This window comes from Ictidomys tridecemlineatus, chromosome Y (assembly GCF_052094955.1).
Source record: "Ictidomys tridecemlineatus isolate mIctTri1 chromosome Y, mIctTri1.hap1, whole genome shotgun sequence".
NCBI lineage: Eukaryota > Metazoa > Chordata > Mammalia > Rodentia > Sciuridae > Ictidomys > Ictidomys tridecemlineatus.
The window spans coordinates 2,801,488-2,816,367 of record NC_135494.1 but is presented as its reverse complement, the minus strand read 5'-3'; the positions used below and the strand labels follow the sequence as shown (position 1 = coordinate 2,816,367).

Below are 14,880 nucleotides of genomic sequence, written 5' to 3'. Positions count from 1 at the left end.
TGTAATCCTACTCTTTTGCCCTTTTTGTGATTGAATGTTCCATTAGAACCTACCCTTGTGTATTCCCTATATGCATTTAAAGAAGACCAGCAGTTCCCTCACTTTCCAAGGATCCTTAATGTCACAGAGCCATCTCTGGAATATTGAAAATGGTTCTTCTGTATGGATGAATGCTTTCTCTTTTGTTTTGTTGAGTTATTGGAAGAGTCAGATTTTGTGAACCCAGCATTAGGTCACCAGCTAGGACAGTTGCCAAAAACAGGGGTTGAAGATTTTCTGTCTTCCTGAGGATGACTGGAATCTGAACACAGCTCTGATGATGTGGCCATAGAAGACCAAGATGAAGACCAAGGGAGAGAGCGAGATGCCCATGGCCAGGATGAAGGCGATGCCCCCCACACCAGTGCTGATGTAGGCCAAGCGGATCCAGGTGGGCATCTCACACAGGACAGGAAGTGGTTCACCTTGTTGTGCAACGTCATTGGGGATATGATCAAAGAGTTGGCCACCACAGAGCCAAGGTAAGACCAGGCAGAGTTGTGGCTGCATAATAGTCACATAGTGCAGAAACTTGCAGATGGCCACAAAGCTGTCATAGGCCATGATGGCCACCAGCAGTCACTCCACTCCATGAAGGCCCAGGAACAGGAATCGCTGGACTTTGCAACCTCCATGGCTGAGTGTCATGGCCGCTCAGGTTGTGGAGCAGCTGGGGATGGAGCTGGTGGTGAAGCTGAGGTCCAGGAAGGACGGGGAGATGGGAAAGAAATATACAGGTGTGTGGAGGTGGGGATTCAGCTGCGACAACAGGATGATGGTGTGTGGCCCATTAGACTCAGCAGGTAGGCTACCAGGAGGACCACAAAGCCGACCCTTTCAAGGTAGAGGGTAGTCAGAAAAACCCAGGAGGGGGAAGTGGCCCTGGGGTGTAACCATTGTTCTCACCCATCTCTACTGCACTTGAGGAGAGGTGTCAACACCAGTAATGACAATGGCTGATGCTGGAGTATGGATCCTAGCCAGGTTTAAAGAAGCAAATATGGGTTTATTTACTCACAATAAATAAACAGTGGTGTGGAGGCTCTGCTATGGCTATTATTATTATCTACAACTTCCAGAAAAAGAAACAGGCACCCATGTGCTAAGTAAATGTCATCTGTAGAGAGGCAGAGGTGGTCTGCACACAGGAAATGTGGCTGACATCCTCATCTTTATTCACACCTGGTACGCTATCATTCCAGAGAGGCAAGACCCACATCTGCCAAGTTCCAACCTTTGCTTCTCTCACAAGCCACAAGTTTCTGAGCTCCTTTCAAAATCAGAGGCACAAAAGAAGACTCCAAACAACCACCTGATGAAATTTAGGAAACACCATATGCAGCTGATCTTTCAACATCATGGGTTTCAAATACAAGGGCACACTCATACAGAAATCTTTTTTTAGTAAATTAAAATGCTTAGAGACTTGCAACCATTTGATAAAATCAAAGACAAAACATGTGACTAAATATATAATTTTTTAACACAAATCCAGGATGTCATGAATGCATAACATCTGTGCAGTTATTATGACATTTTATCACTTACTAATATAAAATATACAAAATACTTATAAAAACTTTAAAATGTATCAACATTTCCACCAACAGAGACCATGCATTGTGCCAGTTGTAAAGAAGAGAAATGGAAACCAAAGCAAAACTGCAGCAGGCATCATCACTGCAGGAGAGGAAATCGGAAAGCCTGGCACTGTACTATGACCTCAGACACCCCTGTGGTGGGAGACATGTGTCCTCCTCAATTAAACAATGGGGACAGGATTCTAAGCCTCTGGTACGTGTGTAGAGGTTACCTGCTCAGGCTTCGGACTCCCAAAAGGAAACACAGGCTCCTGGGAGCACCAACAATCCTTGTTAGAGTCTGTAAACAAGTCTGGATGGCGCCTGGCATTTTGCCAGAGGGAGTGGTTTGTGAAGTAACGCCAGTGAGCCATTAAGTGTGGAGATTCCTTATTGGTTGACTGCTGTATCTAGTTTATGTTAATTAAGATAAGCTGTGTGGAATGTATATATACCCCTCCGGTCCTACAATAAACGGCTCCCACTCCTGCTGTATCAATCTACACAAGTTGCTCGTCACCCCCCGGTTATTTTGCTGCAGCCAGACTGCGGCAAGTCCTGACACCTGTGACTCTCCCCTCATAGTGGAGAGGAACTGACCTAGCAAATACCCCCTGAAAAATGCACCCTGCACATTGAACTTCACCTGGAGGAGGCAGAGAAGTGCTCAGAGGAGCACCCTTGTTCCTCAACCCTAGGGAGCCCCTCTCCCTCCTCACCCAGCATCCATATTATTCTGATGTCAGATAAAATATTAAAAAATCTACCATAAAATCAAGTTAAAAATAATATAAAAATGAGACATTTTCTATGGTAACACATTCACCATTATCTTATGCAATTTCCAACCTGGGAAGTAAACAGTAGTCATATAGTTGTACTCCATTAGGTCATGGCTCAGACTCTGAGTCTGAGGGGGACAACTTCAAATAACATCCACTTAAACCTGTGATGTGCCCACCCCAGAGCTTGGACGGGGGGAAGGAGCAATTCTTGCTTCTGTAGACCATTGGACAGTGGGACCTGTGATCACCGCTGGACCCGGACACTGACTGCCTCCGGTTCGTCCCACAGCTTTACCAAGAGAAGCCATTGCATTTGTGCTGACTGCGCAGGAGACAGCTTCCTGGGGTGCCCTGACCACCACACGCTGGGCAGCTGACCTCCAAGTCCACCCTGAGCTGTGAATTCTGTTTTTTTTTTCTAGAAATCCCTCTCCTAGTGATTTAGGGGTTTAGGGAGCTGGTTGCAGGGAGGGTGCTGGTACAGAGGGCAGATCCAGCACTTAGGGCCATGGTGCCTGCTGCCCCTGACATCCATGGTACTTATTTCCTTCAGAGGCTAGTGCTTGGTCCAGTTACTCAGCAGGTCTGCTGAGAGCCTACTATGCCACAGCCCCTGAGCCAGGGGTTAGACAGATGATTCAGTAGGTCCCAGCTTGTCCCTAAACAGCACTCAGTTGTGCTGATGTGCCCAGGCCTCAAGGGTTCCTAGTTGTTTGGGGTATTTTGCTAAAGCCACGGAAGCCCCAGCTGTTCTCATTCACCATTGTCTACTCTCCACCCTGGGCTCCTCCTCTCAGCTCTCTGCTCAACTTGAGCCCACTGTGGGAGCTCCAGAAAAGACATGGCCTCATGCCACACCCACTGGCCTCTCCCTTGATCCAGAGTCTGAGTCCTCACTCCTCCCTACACACTTGCCAGGGGCCTGAGCTTCCGGAGCCCTCTTGTCTCTGTTGCTGCCCTGATGACCCGGGCAGGCTCCCTCAAGGGCGGAACCTGCTCCTCAGTCTGTACAGAATGTTCCAGAGCCTGAGGGCTGTGGTAATACCTCCTTGGAGTGACCCCCTCAGTGCTGCTGCCCAGCTGTCCCTCTGTCCTTGCTCTCTGTTCTATTTCCCTTTCTGCTACTATTGCCTACATAACCTCCTAGCATACATTTGACCTTATTCTAAATCAAATAGAAAGAAGAGCTGGGCATGTGGATCAGTGGTTAAGTGCCCATAAGGTTTATACTTCATGCCAGAAAATTAAAATTAAAAAAAAAATTAAAATGAATGTTTCTGATTGTTCCTTCAGTATAATTTCTAAGACATCTTTTTCTCTCCCAAGATCATCAAAATTTCCTTTTTTTCATGTTGCCCTGAGAAATTTAGTAATTTCAGTATTTGCATCTATGTGTGCTTCATGAGTGTATTGTTTTTTTTTTCATTTTTAAAAATGTGTTCTTTTTTTGATATACGTGACACTAGAGTACATTTTGACATATTATACATGCATGGAGTATAACTGATTAGGAACCAGGCTTTTGGTTGTACATGATGTAAACTTACCCTGGTCTGTAGTCATATATTAACATAGAAATATTTTGTCCCATTCAGTCTACTCTCCTTTCTATGCCCCCTCCCTCCCTTCCCATAATTTCCCTTTGTCTAATCCAATGGACTTTTATTTTTTCCTCCCCACCCTCCTGTGTGTGTGTTTGTTTGTTTGTGTGTGTGTGTGTGTGTTTGTCTGTGGGTGTGTGTGACATTTTCTTTATCCATTCATCTCTGAAGGGCACAAGAGCTACCATGAATTGAGCTGCTATAAACATTGATATGACTGACCTACTGTACTTTGCTGATTTTAATTCCTTTTAGTTATAAATTGAGGAGTGGAATAATTGGGTCAAATGGTGTTTCTCTTCCAAGTTGTCTGAGGAATCTTCACACTCGTTTCCAGAATGGTTGCACCAATCTGCAGTCTCACCAGCAATGTAAGAGTGAATCTTTTCCCCACATTCTCACCAATATTAACTGTTACTTGTATTCCTGGTAATTGCTCTCCTGACTGGAGTGAGATGGAATGGCAAGGTAGTTTTAATTTGCATATCTCTAATTGTTAGATAGGTTGAACTTTCTTTTTCTATATTTCTTGACCATGAATGACTGCATATTTAATGTGTGACTGGTGCTGGGGCTCCAGCTTCATCATTTAGCAGGACAACTTTTGCATTTTATAGAAGCATTTTAGAAAATAATTCTCTCTTCATTGACGTTTTTAATCCATTTGCTATAATGAACTGTTCACAATTGTGTGCTTCATTCCATCTTCAAACATTTTCATTGGTTTATAAGAATCTTTTCTCATGAAAGAGCTTGGTAGGAGACACCTCATACCAAAGCCTCATAAATTTTGGAGATAAATCTGCCCAAATCCTTAAAAATTGTTGACAGTTCCATAAAAAAGATGTTAAGAACAAAGCATAGAGTCTTAAAGACAGCAGGCTGATTCTATGACCTCCTGGGAAAATTGCTGATAGAGTTGTTTGTTTTTCTTCTGGCATCTGAGGTCTAACTTAAGTGGGTATTAGAAGAGTTCAGTCTGCATGTTGTTTCAGTGGTGCCATTACTGATATTACAGGCACAGTGCTGACAGTTGCTTTCAAGCAAACTAAGTTCAGAGAGATGCAAATGTTCCCCAAAGAGATGGGTTATGAAAAAACAGTGCACCAGGGTTCTGATTGCCTCCACCATTTGCAGTAGGAATGAGGTCAGGGCCTGCACTCAGCACCTCTGATTAATACAGCATCCTTCAGGGCCTTTTCAGGGAAAGAAACTGACAAGAACAGCAGAGATTGTACCTTAGTGCATTCAATCTGCGATACCAAGATACCTTAAGGTAGAAAGTGTATATAAAATGTAAACCTATTCCTTCAGATTCAGTATCTGGTGAGGGCTGCCTTCTTGTTTAACATGGTGCCTTCTTCTGTGTCTTTACTTGGTGGAGGGTGAACAAACTCACTAGGAACCATTTTTCAAAAGTCTTGATTCAATTAAAGAGTCCCTACATTCATGACATGATAGTCACTTTCCATAAGTTTTACCTCTTCAAACCATCAACACAAGGTGATGATTATGATACATGAGTTTTGGAGAGAACAGACATTCCCCCATAGCACATTCCCATGCATTTTCATATCTGAATTCTGTGTTTTACCTCCTACCCCCTTGTATTCTCCTTCCCAGGGATGCCTTGGTGCACAGACCTCTGCACATTCACAGAGTTCCAATCCCAGGAGGGCCCTGTGAGAGCTTCAAGGCTATGTATGCTGTGCTGCATTGGGCTAGTCATCATTTTATATCTGATCATGCATGAATGCTGAGGATCTTAGCAGGGGACAGCATTATTACAGAGTTCAGCTTAGCAGCAGGGCTCACACATTTTCTCTATGTACAGCTTTGTACACAGAGATATTATTTTGTCCTTCTCACATGGTGCAAACACACTTCTTGGACAAACTCATGGTTCCTTGTTGCCAAGGGACCAAAGGATGGACTGAGTTCAGAAACATAAGTTATGACAGCAGCAGCAGATGTAACAGAGAAGTGAAACATTTTCCCAGGAGACATATGAAGCTCTGGTGGCAGTGGCCATGGAAGTATCCAATGTGAGAAGCTAGTCTTTCTCTCTTGTTTCAGAACACTTCCCTGTGGAATCTGCAACAGGCTTACCATCTCATATGAAAGACAGAATGTTCTTGGGAACTTAGGTATTATGTTTCACTAGGTACTTATAACTAAATAGAAGTGCTCACATGATCATTGCAAGAACACCTAACAGGGATGTATTGAGATCAGACATTTTGAATTCTAAGGACGAGAGCACTCTTCTTATGAGATGAATATTCACAGATTGAGATACGGAAATAAAATTTAAAGTTTATTGAAAGATTTTAGAGATAAAAAGTAAGTAAGATTCGGCTTCAAAATGCTATTGTAAAGAGACAGATGAACCATTAAGAGTAGAAATCATTAAAACTAAAGAAAAAATTAAGTGTACTTTGTAATTCAAGATAAGATATAAAACATAGCTAGGCTGAAGCATGCACACATTCTCTATTTTGTATAAATTTTACAAGTTAGAAATACTGTGAGAATCTTTTGGATCCTGTAGATACATTTTGTATTTAAATTTAAATAAGAGTATAACTTAGGGTGGGAAATTTGCCTTATAGGTGCATGTCTGTGGTTTGGGTACTCAATACTGCCAAAAAATGTGTGTGTGTGTGTATGTGTGTGTGTGTGTGTGTGTGTGTGTGTGTGTGTGTGTGTTTCTTTATTTATTCTTTTTTAAATGTTTAAACCCTGAATGATACAAAATTCATTTCCAGCAAGAGTTACATAGTATTTGAACATAAATTACTTCTTGAGAATTGTAAATTTTGCAGATTCATATAATTCTTATGAGAAGATTATATCAAATCATTTTCAGTTAGAAATATTCTGAAAAAATTTAGTAAAATAAGCTGAAATTTTTTCTCAGGTTTAAATATTATTAACATCATCTTGTAATATGTGCTAAGTATGACTGAAACTCTTGGTGCATCACTGCTTTCCATAACCCATTTCAGTCACTCTATGAGATGTGGCAAGTAAAAAGTAAACCCTCGTTTGGCAGACATTGTGGGATTCACTAGGAATAGGGGTCATGTGGGAAGTCAATGGATTCTGTGTGGTGGGTGAGGAGGATGTCAAAAAGTGCTTCATATTCCTAACTCCACTCATTAGACTGAACCCTGGCTTGCACACCTTATGGCTCACCAGTCCTCACCCTTGATCTCTGCTTGAACTTCCTAGTCCTCACTGATGTTTATTTCCTTAGGAATCAGCCCATATAAAGTAGCATTAATTTGACATGTGATATTTAGAACAAAGACTTCAATATTCCAAATGAGTTCTCTGCTGAATCCTATAATAACTTTCTGAAATTAAAAGAAAAATAACTGATAATGATTAGATTTATAAGATGAGAGGAAGAATATACAAAATTTACTGCTTTTGATTAGAGTTATTATTCAGAAAAAAATGATTATTTTATTTTGAATTTGCACAAATAATAAATAGAAAAATATAAGAAGAAAAATTGAATAAAATTTTATTCTAAGTGCCCATCCACGTAGACAATTTCCAATCTTGTTTCAATAAGACCAAGAAAAAAATCTTCTTATTGATAGTAAGTTAGCAGAAAATAAACACATTTATATTTAGTGGAAAATGCACAATTAAAGTCTTATTTCAAATGACACATATTTATAAGACAATTTTATAAAGACCACAGCAGTGTATTTATATTCTAGATTGATTTTAGTCTCTAAACTCTTGGTACGAAATAAACCTTTTCATTTACTACATATTGCTGAATGGACTTGCAGCTAAGTCCTGGGAAAAGAGGCAGAAAGTTTATATGCACTACATAAAACAGATCCACTGAGTCTGTCTGTTCAGGTTCCTACCCCTCCTTGTTTCTCAGGCTGTAGAAGATGGAGTTGAGCATTGGGGTGAGGGTGATATGAGAGATAGTCAAAATTTTGCCCTCCACTGAAGACCAGAGGGATCTTGGCTCTGGGTAAGAGTTAGCAAAGTGTGCTTAGCAGAAAGTCACCACAGTGAAGTGGGTGCTCCATACAGAGTAGGCCTTCTTTCCTGCCATGAATATATAAAGCAGGGATCAAGAAAGACTTGACCACAGGAAGAAGTGATTCCAGTTAGTTCAAACCTAAGGTAAAGGGTGAGGCTCACAAACACCATGTGCTTTTGGACCTAGATGTTTATTCAAGCCAAAGCCTGCATGGTGCAAATATTGCAGAGAAAATGATTGATGGCCCTGAATCAGCAGCAAGAGATATGGAGTGCATATATTGCGAGCATGTGATAGTAAAGCAAGAGTGACTCCACTTTGTTTTTTAACTCCATTTTGTAAAACATCATGCCAACTGTAAGAGTCATGGCAGGGCAAGATGTTCTTTTCCTTTTGCTATAGAAACCTTTAAGAACAGAGATCTTGGGATGGAGATATGGCTTAAACGGTAACACGCTCACTTGGCATGCAAGGAGCTTTGGGTTCAATCCTCAGCACCACATAAAAATAAAATAATGATGTTGTGTCCACCAAAAACTAAAAAATAAATATTAAAAAATTCTCTCTCTCTTAAAACAAAAAACACAGAACCACCTAATGGGGCATCGTTTCTGAAACCAGGGTAACAGGGCTCTGTTTCTGTAACTGGGTGACTGGACTAATTGTGATTGGGTAAGCATTCTTCCACCTGACTGCACTCCCCTGCTTCTGTAACCTGGCTTGCTTGCATTGGCTAGACCCCAAAAGGTCCCTTTTTTGTTTTTCAGGCCTATAAGGAGTGCCATTGCACTTGTTCAGGGCTGACCAAGGGAACAGCTTTATTATCTGGTCAGTAGCCACTGGTGTGTTTCAATAAAGGCTTGATTTGATTGTGAATGGTGTGGAAGTAAGTTTCTGAAATCCTGGGATGATGCTTTAACTTTAACAAGCACAGAAGTTGATAAATCCCTTTATAAAAAGACCCATTTTCACAGGATGCAGTCATGCAGGCTTGTAATCTCGAAAGCTTCAGAGGCTGAGATGGGAGTATCACCAGTTCAAAGTCAGCCTCAGCAACATTGAAGTGCTAAGCTAGTCAGTGAGACCTTGTCTCTAAATAAAACAAAATTGGGCTGCGGATGTAGCTCAGTGGCTAAGTGCCCCTGAGTTCAATACACAGTAAAAAAAGCCACAGATATCAGGAATAGTGTCTCTCCACTTATTAACGAAGAAACACTGAACTCCACATTCAGTGAAATAGGAAAGCCAAAGCCATCTTGGGGACACTTGTGGAGATGTAACGTAGATCAATGGGAGACAGACAACTTAGGGAATAGAGGAGTATGTGGAAGAGATGGATATCCAGGAGGATGAGAATGATCATGGATAGGTTGTCAATTATTGTCATTAGGAAGATGAGAATAATGCAAACAAAGAGAAAACACTAAATCTGTTTTTATATATTTTTTTATTATTTTGTACTGGAGATTGAGCAGGATTGCACAACAACTGAGGATCATTTCCAGACCATTTGGTTTTTATTTTGACAATGGGTCTCGCTAAGTTGATCAGGGCCTCACTAAGGTGATAAGGCTGTGTAAGGGTGCAATCCTTCTCCCCCAGCCTCTTGGACCACTGGAAGTATATGTGAGTGACAGTGTGCCCAACAAGACTAACTCTTAGTGATGTAAAAAACTGCAACAAGATGAAATCAGTTGACACTGATCATAAGATGCTACAGAGCTTTAATATGGTTCACCATAAAGTGACCCACAAGAATCAGTATGTTAAGTAATGATTATTAAATCAATTTTGAAAATATCTTTGTGAAATTAGGCTGTGTGTTATCCATTCAATGTATACATCTGAAATGTAGAAACAGTTTTATGCTTTTGTGAAAAGGAAATCTCAAGTTCTTCCTTAGACATTAATATTTTCTGAGATAAATTATCACAAAATTGTTTTGTAAGAAACTTCAAAATGTACAGAATAAAATCTTTCTAACTTCAGTAGAATAAGAATGTCTTATGGGCTGGGGATGTGGCTCAAGCGGTAGCGCGCTCACCTGGCATGCGTGCGGCCCGGGTTCAATCCTCAGCACCACATACCAACAAAGATGTTGTGTCCGCCGAGAACTAAAAAATAAATATTAAAAATTCTCTCTCTCTCACTGTCTCTCCTCTCTCACTCTCTTTAAAAAAAAAGAATGTCTTATATCCATAAATGAACTTACAAATTATTATTATATGCAATTGTTTTCCCAGAACAGAGACATAAAAAATTTATATAAATGCATCGAATAAAAGTCCATATTACAAAATACTTTTAAAATGTTCACAGTGGAATCTATTTCTTCCATATTTATTCATTAAGATTTATTTCCAGAATTTCACTTTTATTATTCACTGTAAGGAAATATGGTTTTTTTCTTCTCAAGTGGTGCTTTCTCAGGACTTCCAGGTGCAGCACATCTTAAGTCAGAAAACATTTTTTTTTGTTCTAAAATTCATGTTGAATTTTTACTGCCAAGACCTCACATATTTAGTCAGGAAATTCATACTCTGGCTTTTCACTGTTCTTCTCCATCTAGACTCCTTTTGGTCTTCATCCAATCTCCAGAGTGTTGTAGAATCTCAATCCCATATATGATATTTATCCCCATGTTCACTTCAGATTCCCAGCTGTGCCCAAGCTCTTCACAAACAGCATTTGTTATGTGTCTGTGCTTCTGTGATGCTTATGCACCAAACCCACAGGTTTATGGGCCCTTCAAAAAAACATGTGACAGTTTTGAACAACCAATAAAAGAAAAAAAACACATGTGACAGAAGACCATTCATTTGCCTAAGTGGAAAAAGGATCTGTCATCCTGACAATATTCAGATCAGAGGCGTATAGAGGATTTTGTTCTTCATGAAGTGGATCATTGGACAATTTTGACAGGTACTCCCCAAATTTCTGTGATTTTTCGGCTTATGTATTATGTTAGAGTTGAAGTTTAACAGACTTGAGTAAAGCTCACATAATGAAACCTAGAGATGAAAACAATTAATCTTGTGTGCACATGCATGCACACACACACACACACACACACACACACACATACACACACACACACACACAAACGATAGTCTCACTATCACACAGCCAAAAACAAGTGTATTTGCTGGGTTGGAATTGACTGAAAGAATGGTCACTTTACAGCAAATTTCACAACTTTGGGGAAGAATCAGATGTCCTTAAATCAAAAAACCATGTCTGTTTAATTTTTCCCTTTATTTTATTTATTCATATTTATATGCTGCTGAGGATTGAACACAGGGCCTCACACATGTTAGGTGAATGCTCTTCTGCTGAGCCACAATCCCAGCCCCATGTCTTTTTAATTTTAAGAGATGAAGAGAAAAGTCTATTGGAGAATAAATCATAATGACTGGCAAAAATATGAAATAAAATTTTATAGAACAAATTGGATAAAATCTAACAAAAGGAAGATGAGCCAGAAGAAACAGCATGAGATAATTGACATTAAGAAAAAATAGAAAAGCGTGGCTGAGGCTGGAGGTCAGTGATAGAGCACTTGCCTAGCACATGTGAGGCCCTGGGTTCGATCCTCAGCACTACATAAAAACAAATAAATAAAACAGAAAAGAGAGAAATAATAAAAGAGAACTAATGGATGCTTACAGACCTTCATAGAAATATGTATAAAAATAATAATAGATTCTATACTGAAAAAGAAAAAAAATTCTCAGAAATCAAATATCTGTGCTATTATATGAGAATAGCATAAAAACATCACCAATAAATGAGAAATGTTCTATTGAAAGTATTTTCATTAGAAATATTTCTTGAGTCCAAGATCCTAAAACATCTGAAAGAAAACTAATATTAATAATTAGCAAGATGGAGTCCACATGTCATTTGCAATCAGGAGGGAGAGAACACTTGAGAGAGTAGGACGAGGGTGAGCACCAAGCAGTGTGATGTGGGCAAGAGCCAGGTTCCAAGTTCTGAGTCACGAAATGGTAGGCAGGGTGGTAGAACTGAGATAGAAGAGAAGCATTATCTATAAAAGAGTAAAAGAGAAATTTTTCTAATACTGTATTTGACAGTGTACTAGGAAGTGACTTCTTGAATATGACATCAAAATACAAATAACATGCAAAATATCAGTTGGACTTTATCAAAATTTTTTTTGCATCAATGGACACTACAAAGAAAGAGAAGAGGCAGTACCTGTAAAGGAGGAGAAATATTTTCACAGTCATACATGTGATTAGAAATAATATGCAAATATGAAGGAGACCTACAGCTGAATCAAAAAGGCAAGCAGAAAATTAGCAAAGAACTTGAAGTCTGAATTTCTCCAAGTAGAATATCTAAGTGGATAATAGAAACATTACAACATGCTCTGCATCATCAGGGAAATAAAGGTCAAAACCACAATGAGAAGTCATTTCATATCCACTAGAAAAACTGTGATTCAAAAATTAAAATGCATTTGGACAAGGAGTTGTAACTTAAAGCTTTGCAAAGCTTTGTGGCAATTTCAAACAGTGATGTCACTGTGGAAAAATACACTGATTCCTCAAAAAAATTGTCACTGAATTAATAAATGATTCAGCATTTCCACCACTGATGTGCACACAAAGAAACAACAACAAAATGCTAAAACAGCTATTTGAGTGCTACATCACTGTCAGGTGAATGACAAACAAAAATGTGATACATATAACCAATGATAAACTATCTGGGGTTACAAAAATGTAAATATAAATAGACATAGACTACAATAATGATGAACACTGAAGAGATACTTTGTGAAAGAAACCAGTCATTAATAAGCCACAGGTGTCAACAGAGACAAGAATTGGAGAGGTGGTTTCCTGGGACTATGGGAAGGGAAGAAAGATTTTCATGAGTTTTAGTGTGTTCAGACAATCCATGGTAGTGATTGTTGTACATCAATGTGAGTGCTCTTAATAGCACAAAATTATGCACTCAAAAATGTTTGCAATGAGTATATATATATATCTTTACCTAATATATAAGCAAAAATTTTTAAATGAACTTCAGTTATTTTAAACTTGGATGAACAAATGTATTTTTTGTTTAATTAGGTAGAATCCTGAGTATTTATTCAGCAATAGATATTTAATTATGGTATGAACTTTAAAAATTTGTAAAAATAAATTGAGAACAGTAAATTATTCTTTAAGTGCCATTTCAAACCAAAATGAAAAGAACAGATTAGACTGATAACCTCACGTATCAGGATGTTGCAATAACTAAGTTATTAGCAAGTAAAAACATTCTATGTAAAATCACATGATACTACAATAATTTGTCATTAATTCACATTAATTACTGAGAGTTCTCAGAGAAGGAACTGTCCCTCATGGCCTTTGCAATATTATTATTTTTTAAAATCCAATACTTGCTTTTGATTGAACTTGCACATTTCACAGCATTCTTGAACTGCTAAACCATGCCTGAGAATCTGAAGAAGGAAATGGTATAATGGACAGTTCCAACTACCCATCAGTTTATTAAAACCTGATCCATATGCAACTCATTGAGTTGCTTAGAAACTCTATTTCTCAAAGCTGGTTTTGAAATCACAATCCTCCTTCTCAGCATACTGACAAAATAAGATTTCAGCTGTGTACCACTACACCTGGTGATTGAAAAGCATTTTGAGAATTTTACAATTTTTCATATAATTATAACAAGTATTTAAATTTAAGTCTGTTGCAGGTCTTCCAAATGTCAAGGACACTATGTCATGAAATAAATCTCTTTGTATTCATCCCAGTTAATTCCACAAAAGCATCTCACTATGAAATTTTGTGGGAAAATTCATGTGTGAAATAAAATGTGTCTCAAGCCCCAAGGGATTACTTGTAATGGGTTTTGGCATCCAAATTATGTCATCAGTACAGCAAAGGATCTTTTAATTCTCATTTAATCAAAGGATCTTTTAATTCTCTTCCTACTGGCTCAGCTACTCACCTATCAGAAGGTGGCCATCCACGTGCCAGCTATATACCAACACTATTGCCCAGAAGTGGTAGGCACATCCTGACAGAAATACTATGGCCCTCCCAGAAGTCTGATTTCTGCACTGATGTACTCACCAGGACTGAACTCTACAGAGAATGTCCCCACCCCAGAAAAGTTGCATTCACTCATATGCTTCACACTGGGCAGTAGCAAGCAGGCAACTCTTGCCTTCAGCAAATGGATTTATCACATAAAAATTCTGACTGCATCAGGTGGTTACAAACCACTATGCAATATTTCTATTTAATCAGAAATATCAAAGTAGGCAATTTCCAAAACGTCTTATTAGGTGGAATGAAAGTTTTCAGTACTGCTGGGGAGCTTTCAAAACTATTTTTCAAAGACTAAGTGCATATTTGGTAGCTTAAGCTGCATTTATTGAAAACAGAAGTGCTACAGCACTGTCTTTTGACCATTTGTTTCTAAATGAACAGTATGAGATGCACTCCTAAAGGCTGGTAACAGAGATAGCAGTGACAATCACCCCATCTTTAGCATGTTTGATACATTTAATATTTGGACACAAGTATGTAAGAAACTCTTATCTATGTCCACACAAGATCCAAGACACTAGAATACTAGAGTGTGGGTGAGGTTTAACCCAGTACAGTCCAGTGAAAACCTTACCCTGAGCAGAAATCGCTTTCTCCACAGCATGTACTGTACAATGGAGATCTGGTTGAAGGCTTTAGGTAGAACCTGAAGTAGAGCCACAGGCATCTTCTGACACTTGTCAAAGGCCATTTGGTTCTACTCTAGAGATTGTTCTCATGCATGTTCCAACAATATGCTATCAAATTGTTCCAAGTCAAAGC

The 14,880-nt window shown here is 39.1% G+C and overlaps 1 pseudogene; it reads right to left on the bottom strand.

The window, feature by feature from the left end:
- Nucleotides 1–240: 240 nt before the first annotated feature.
- Nucleotides 241–14,809, bottom strand: LOC144372147 (olfactory receptor 2W3-like; annotated as a pseudogene).
- Nucleotides 14,810–14,880: the final 71 nt, after the last annotated feature.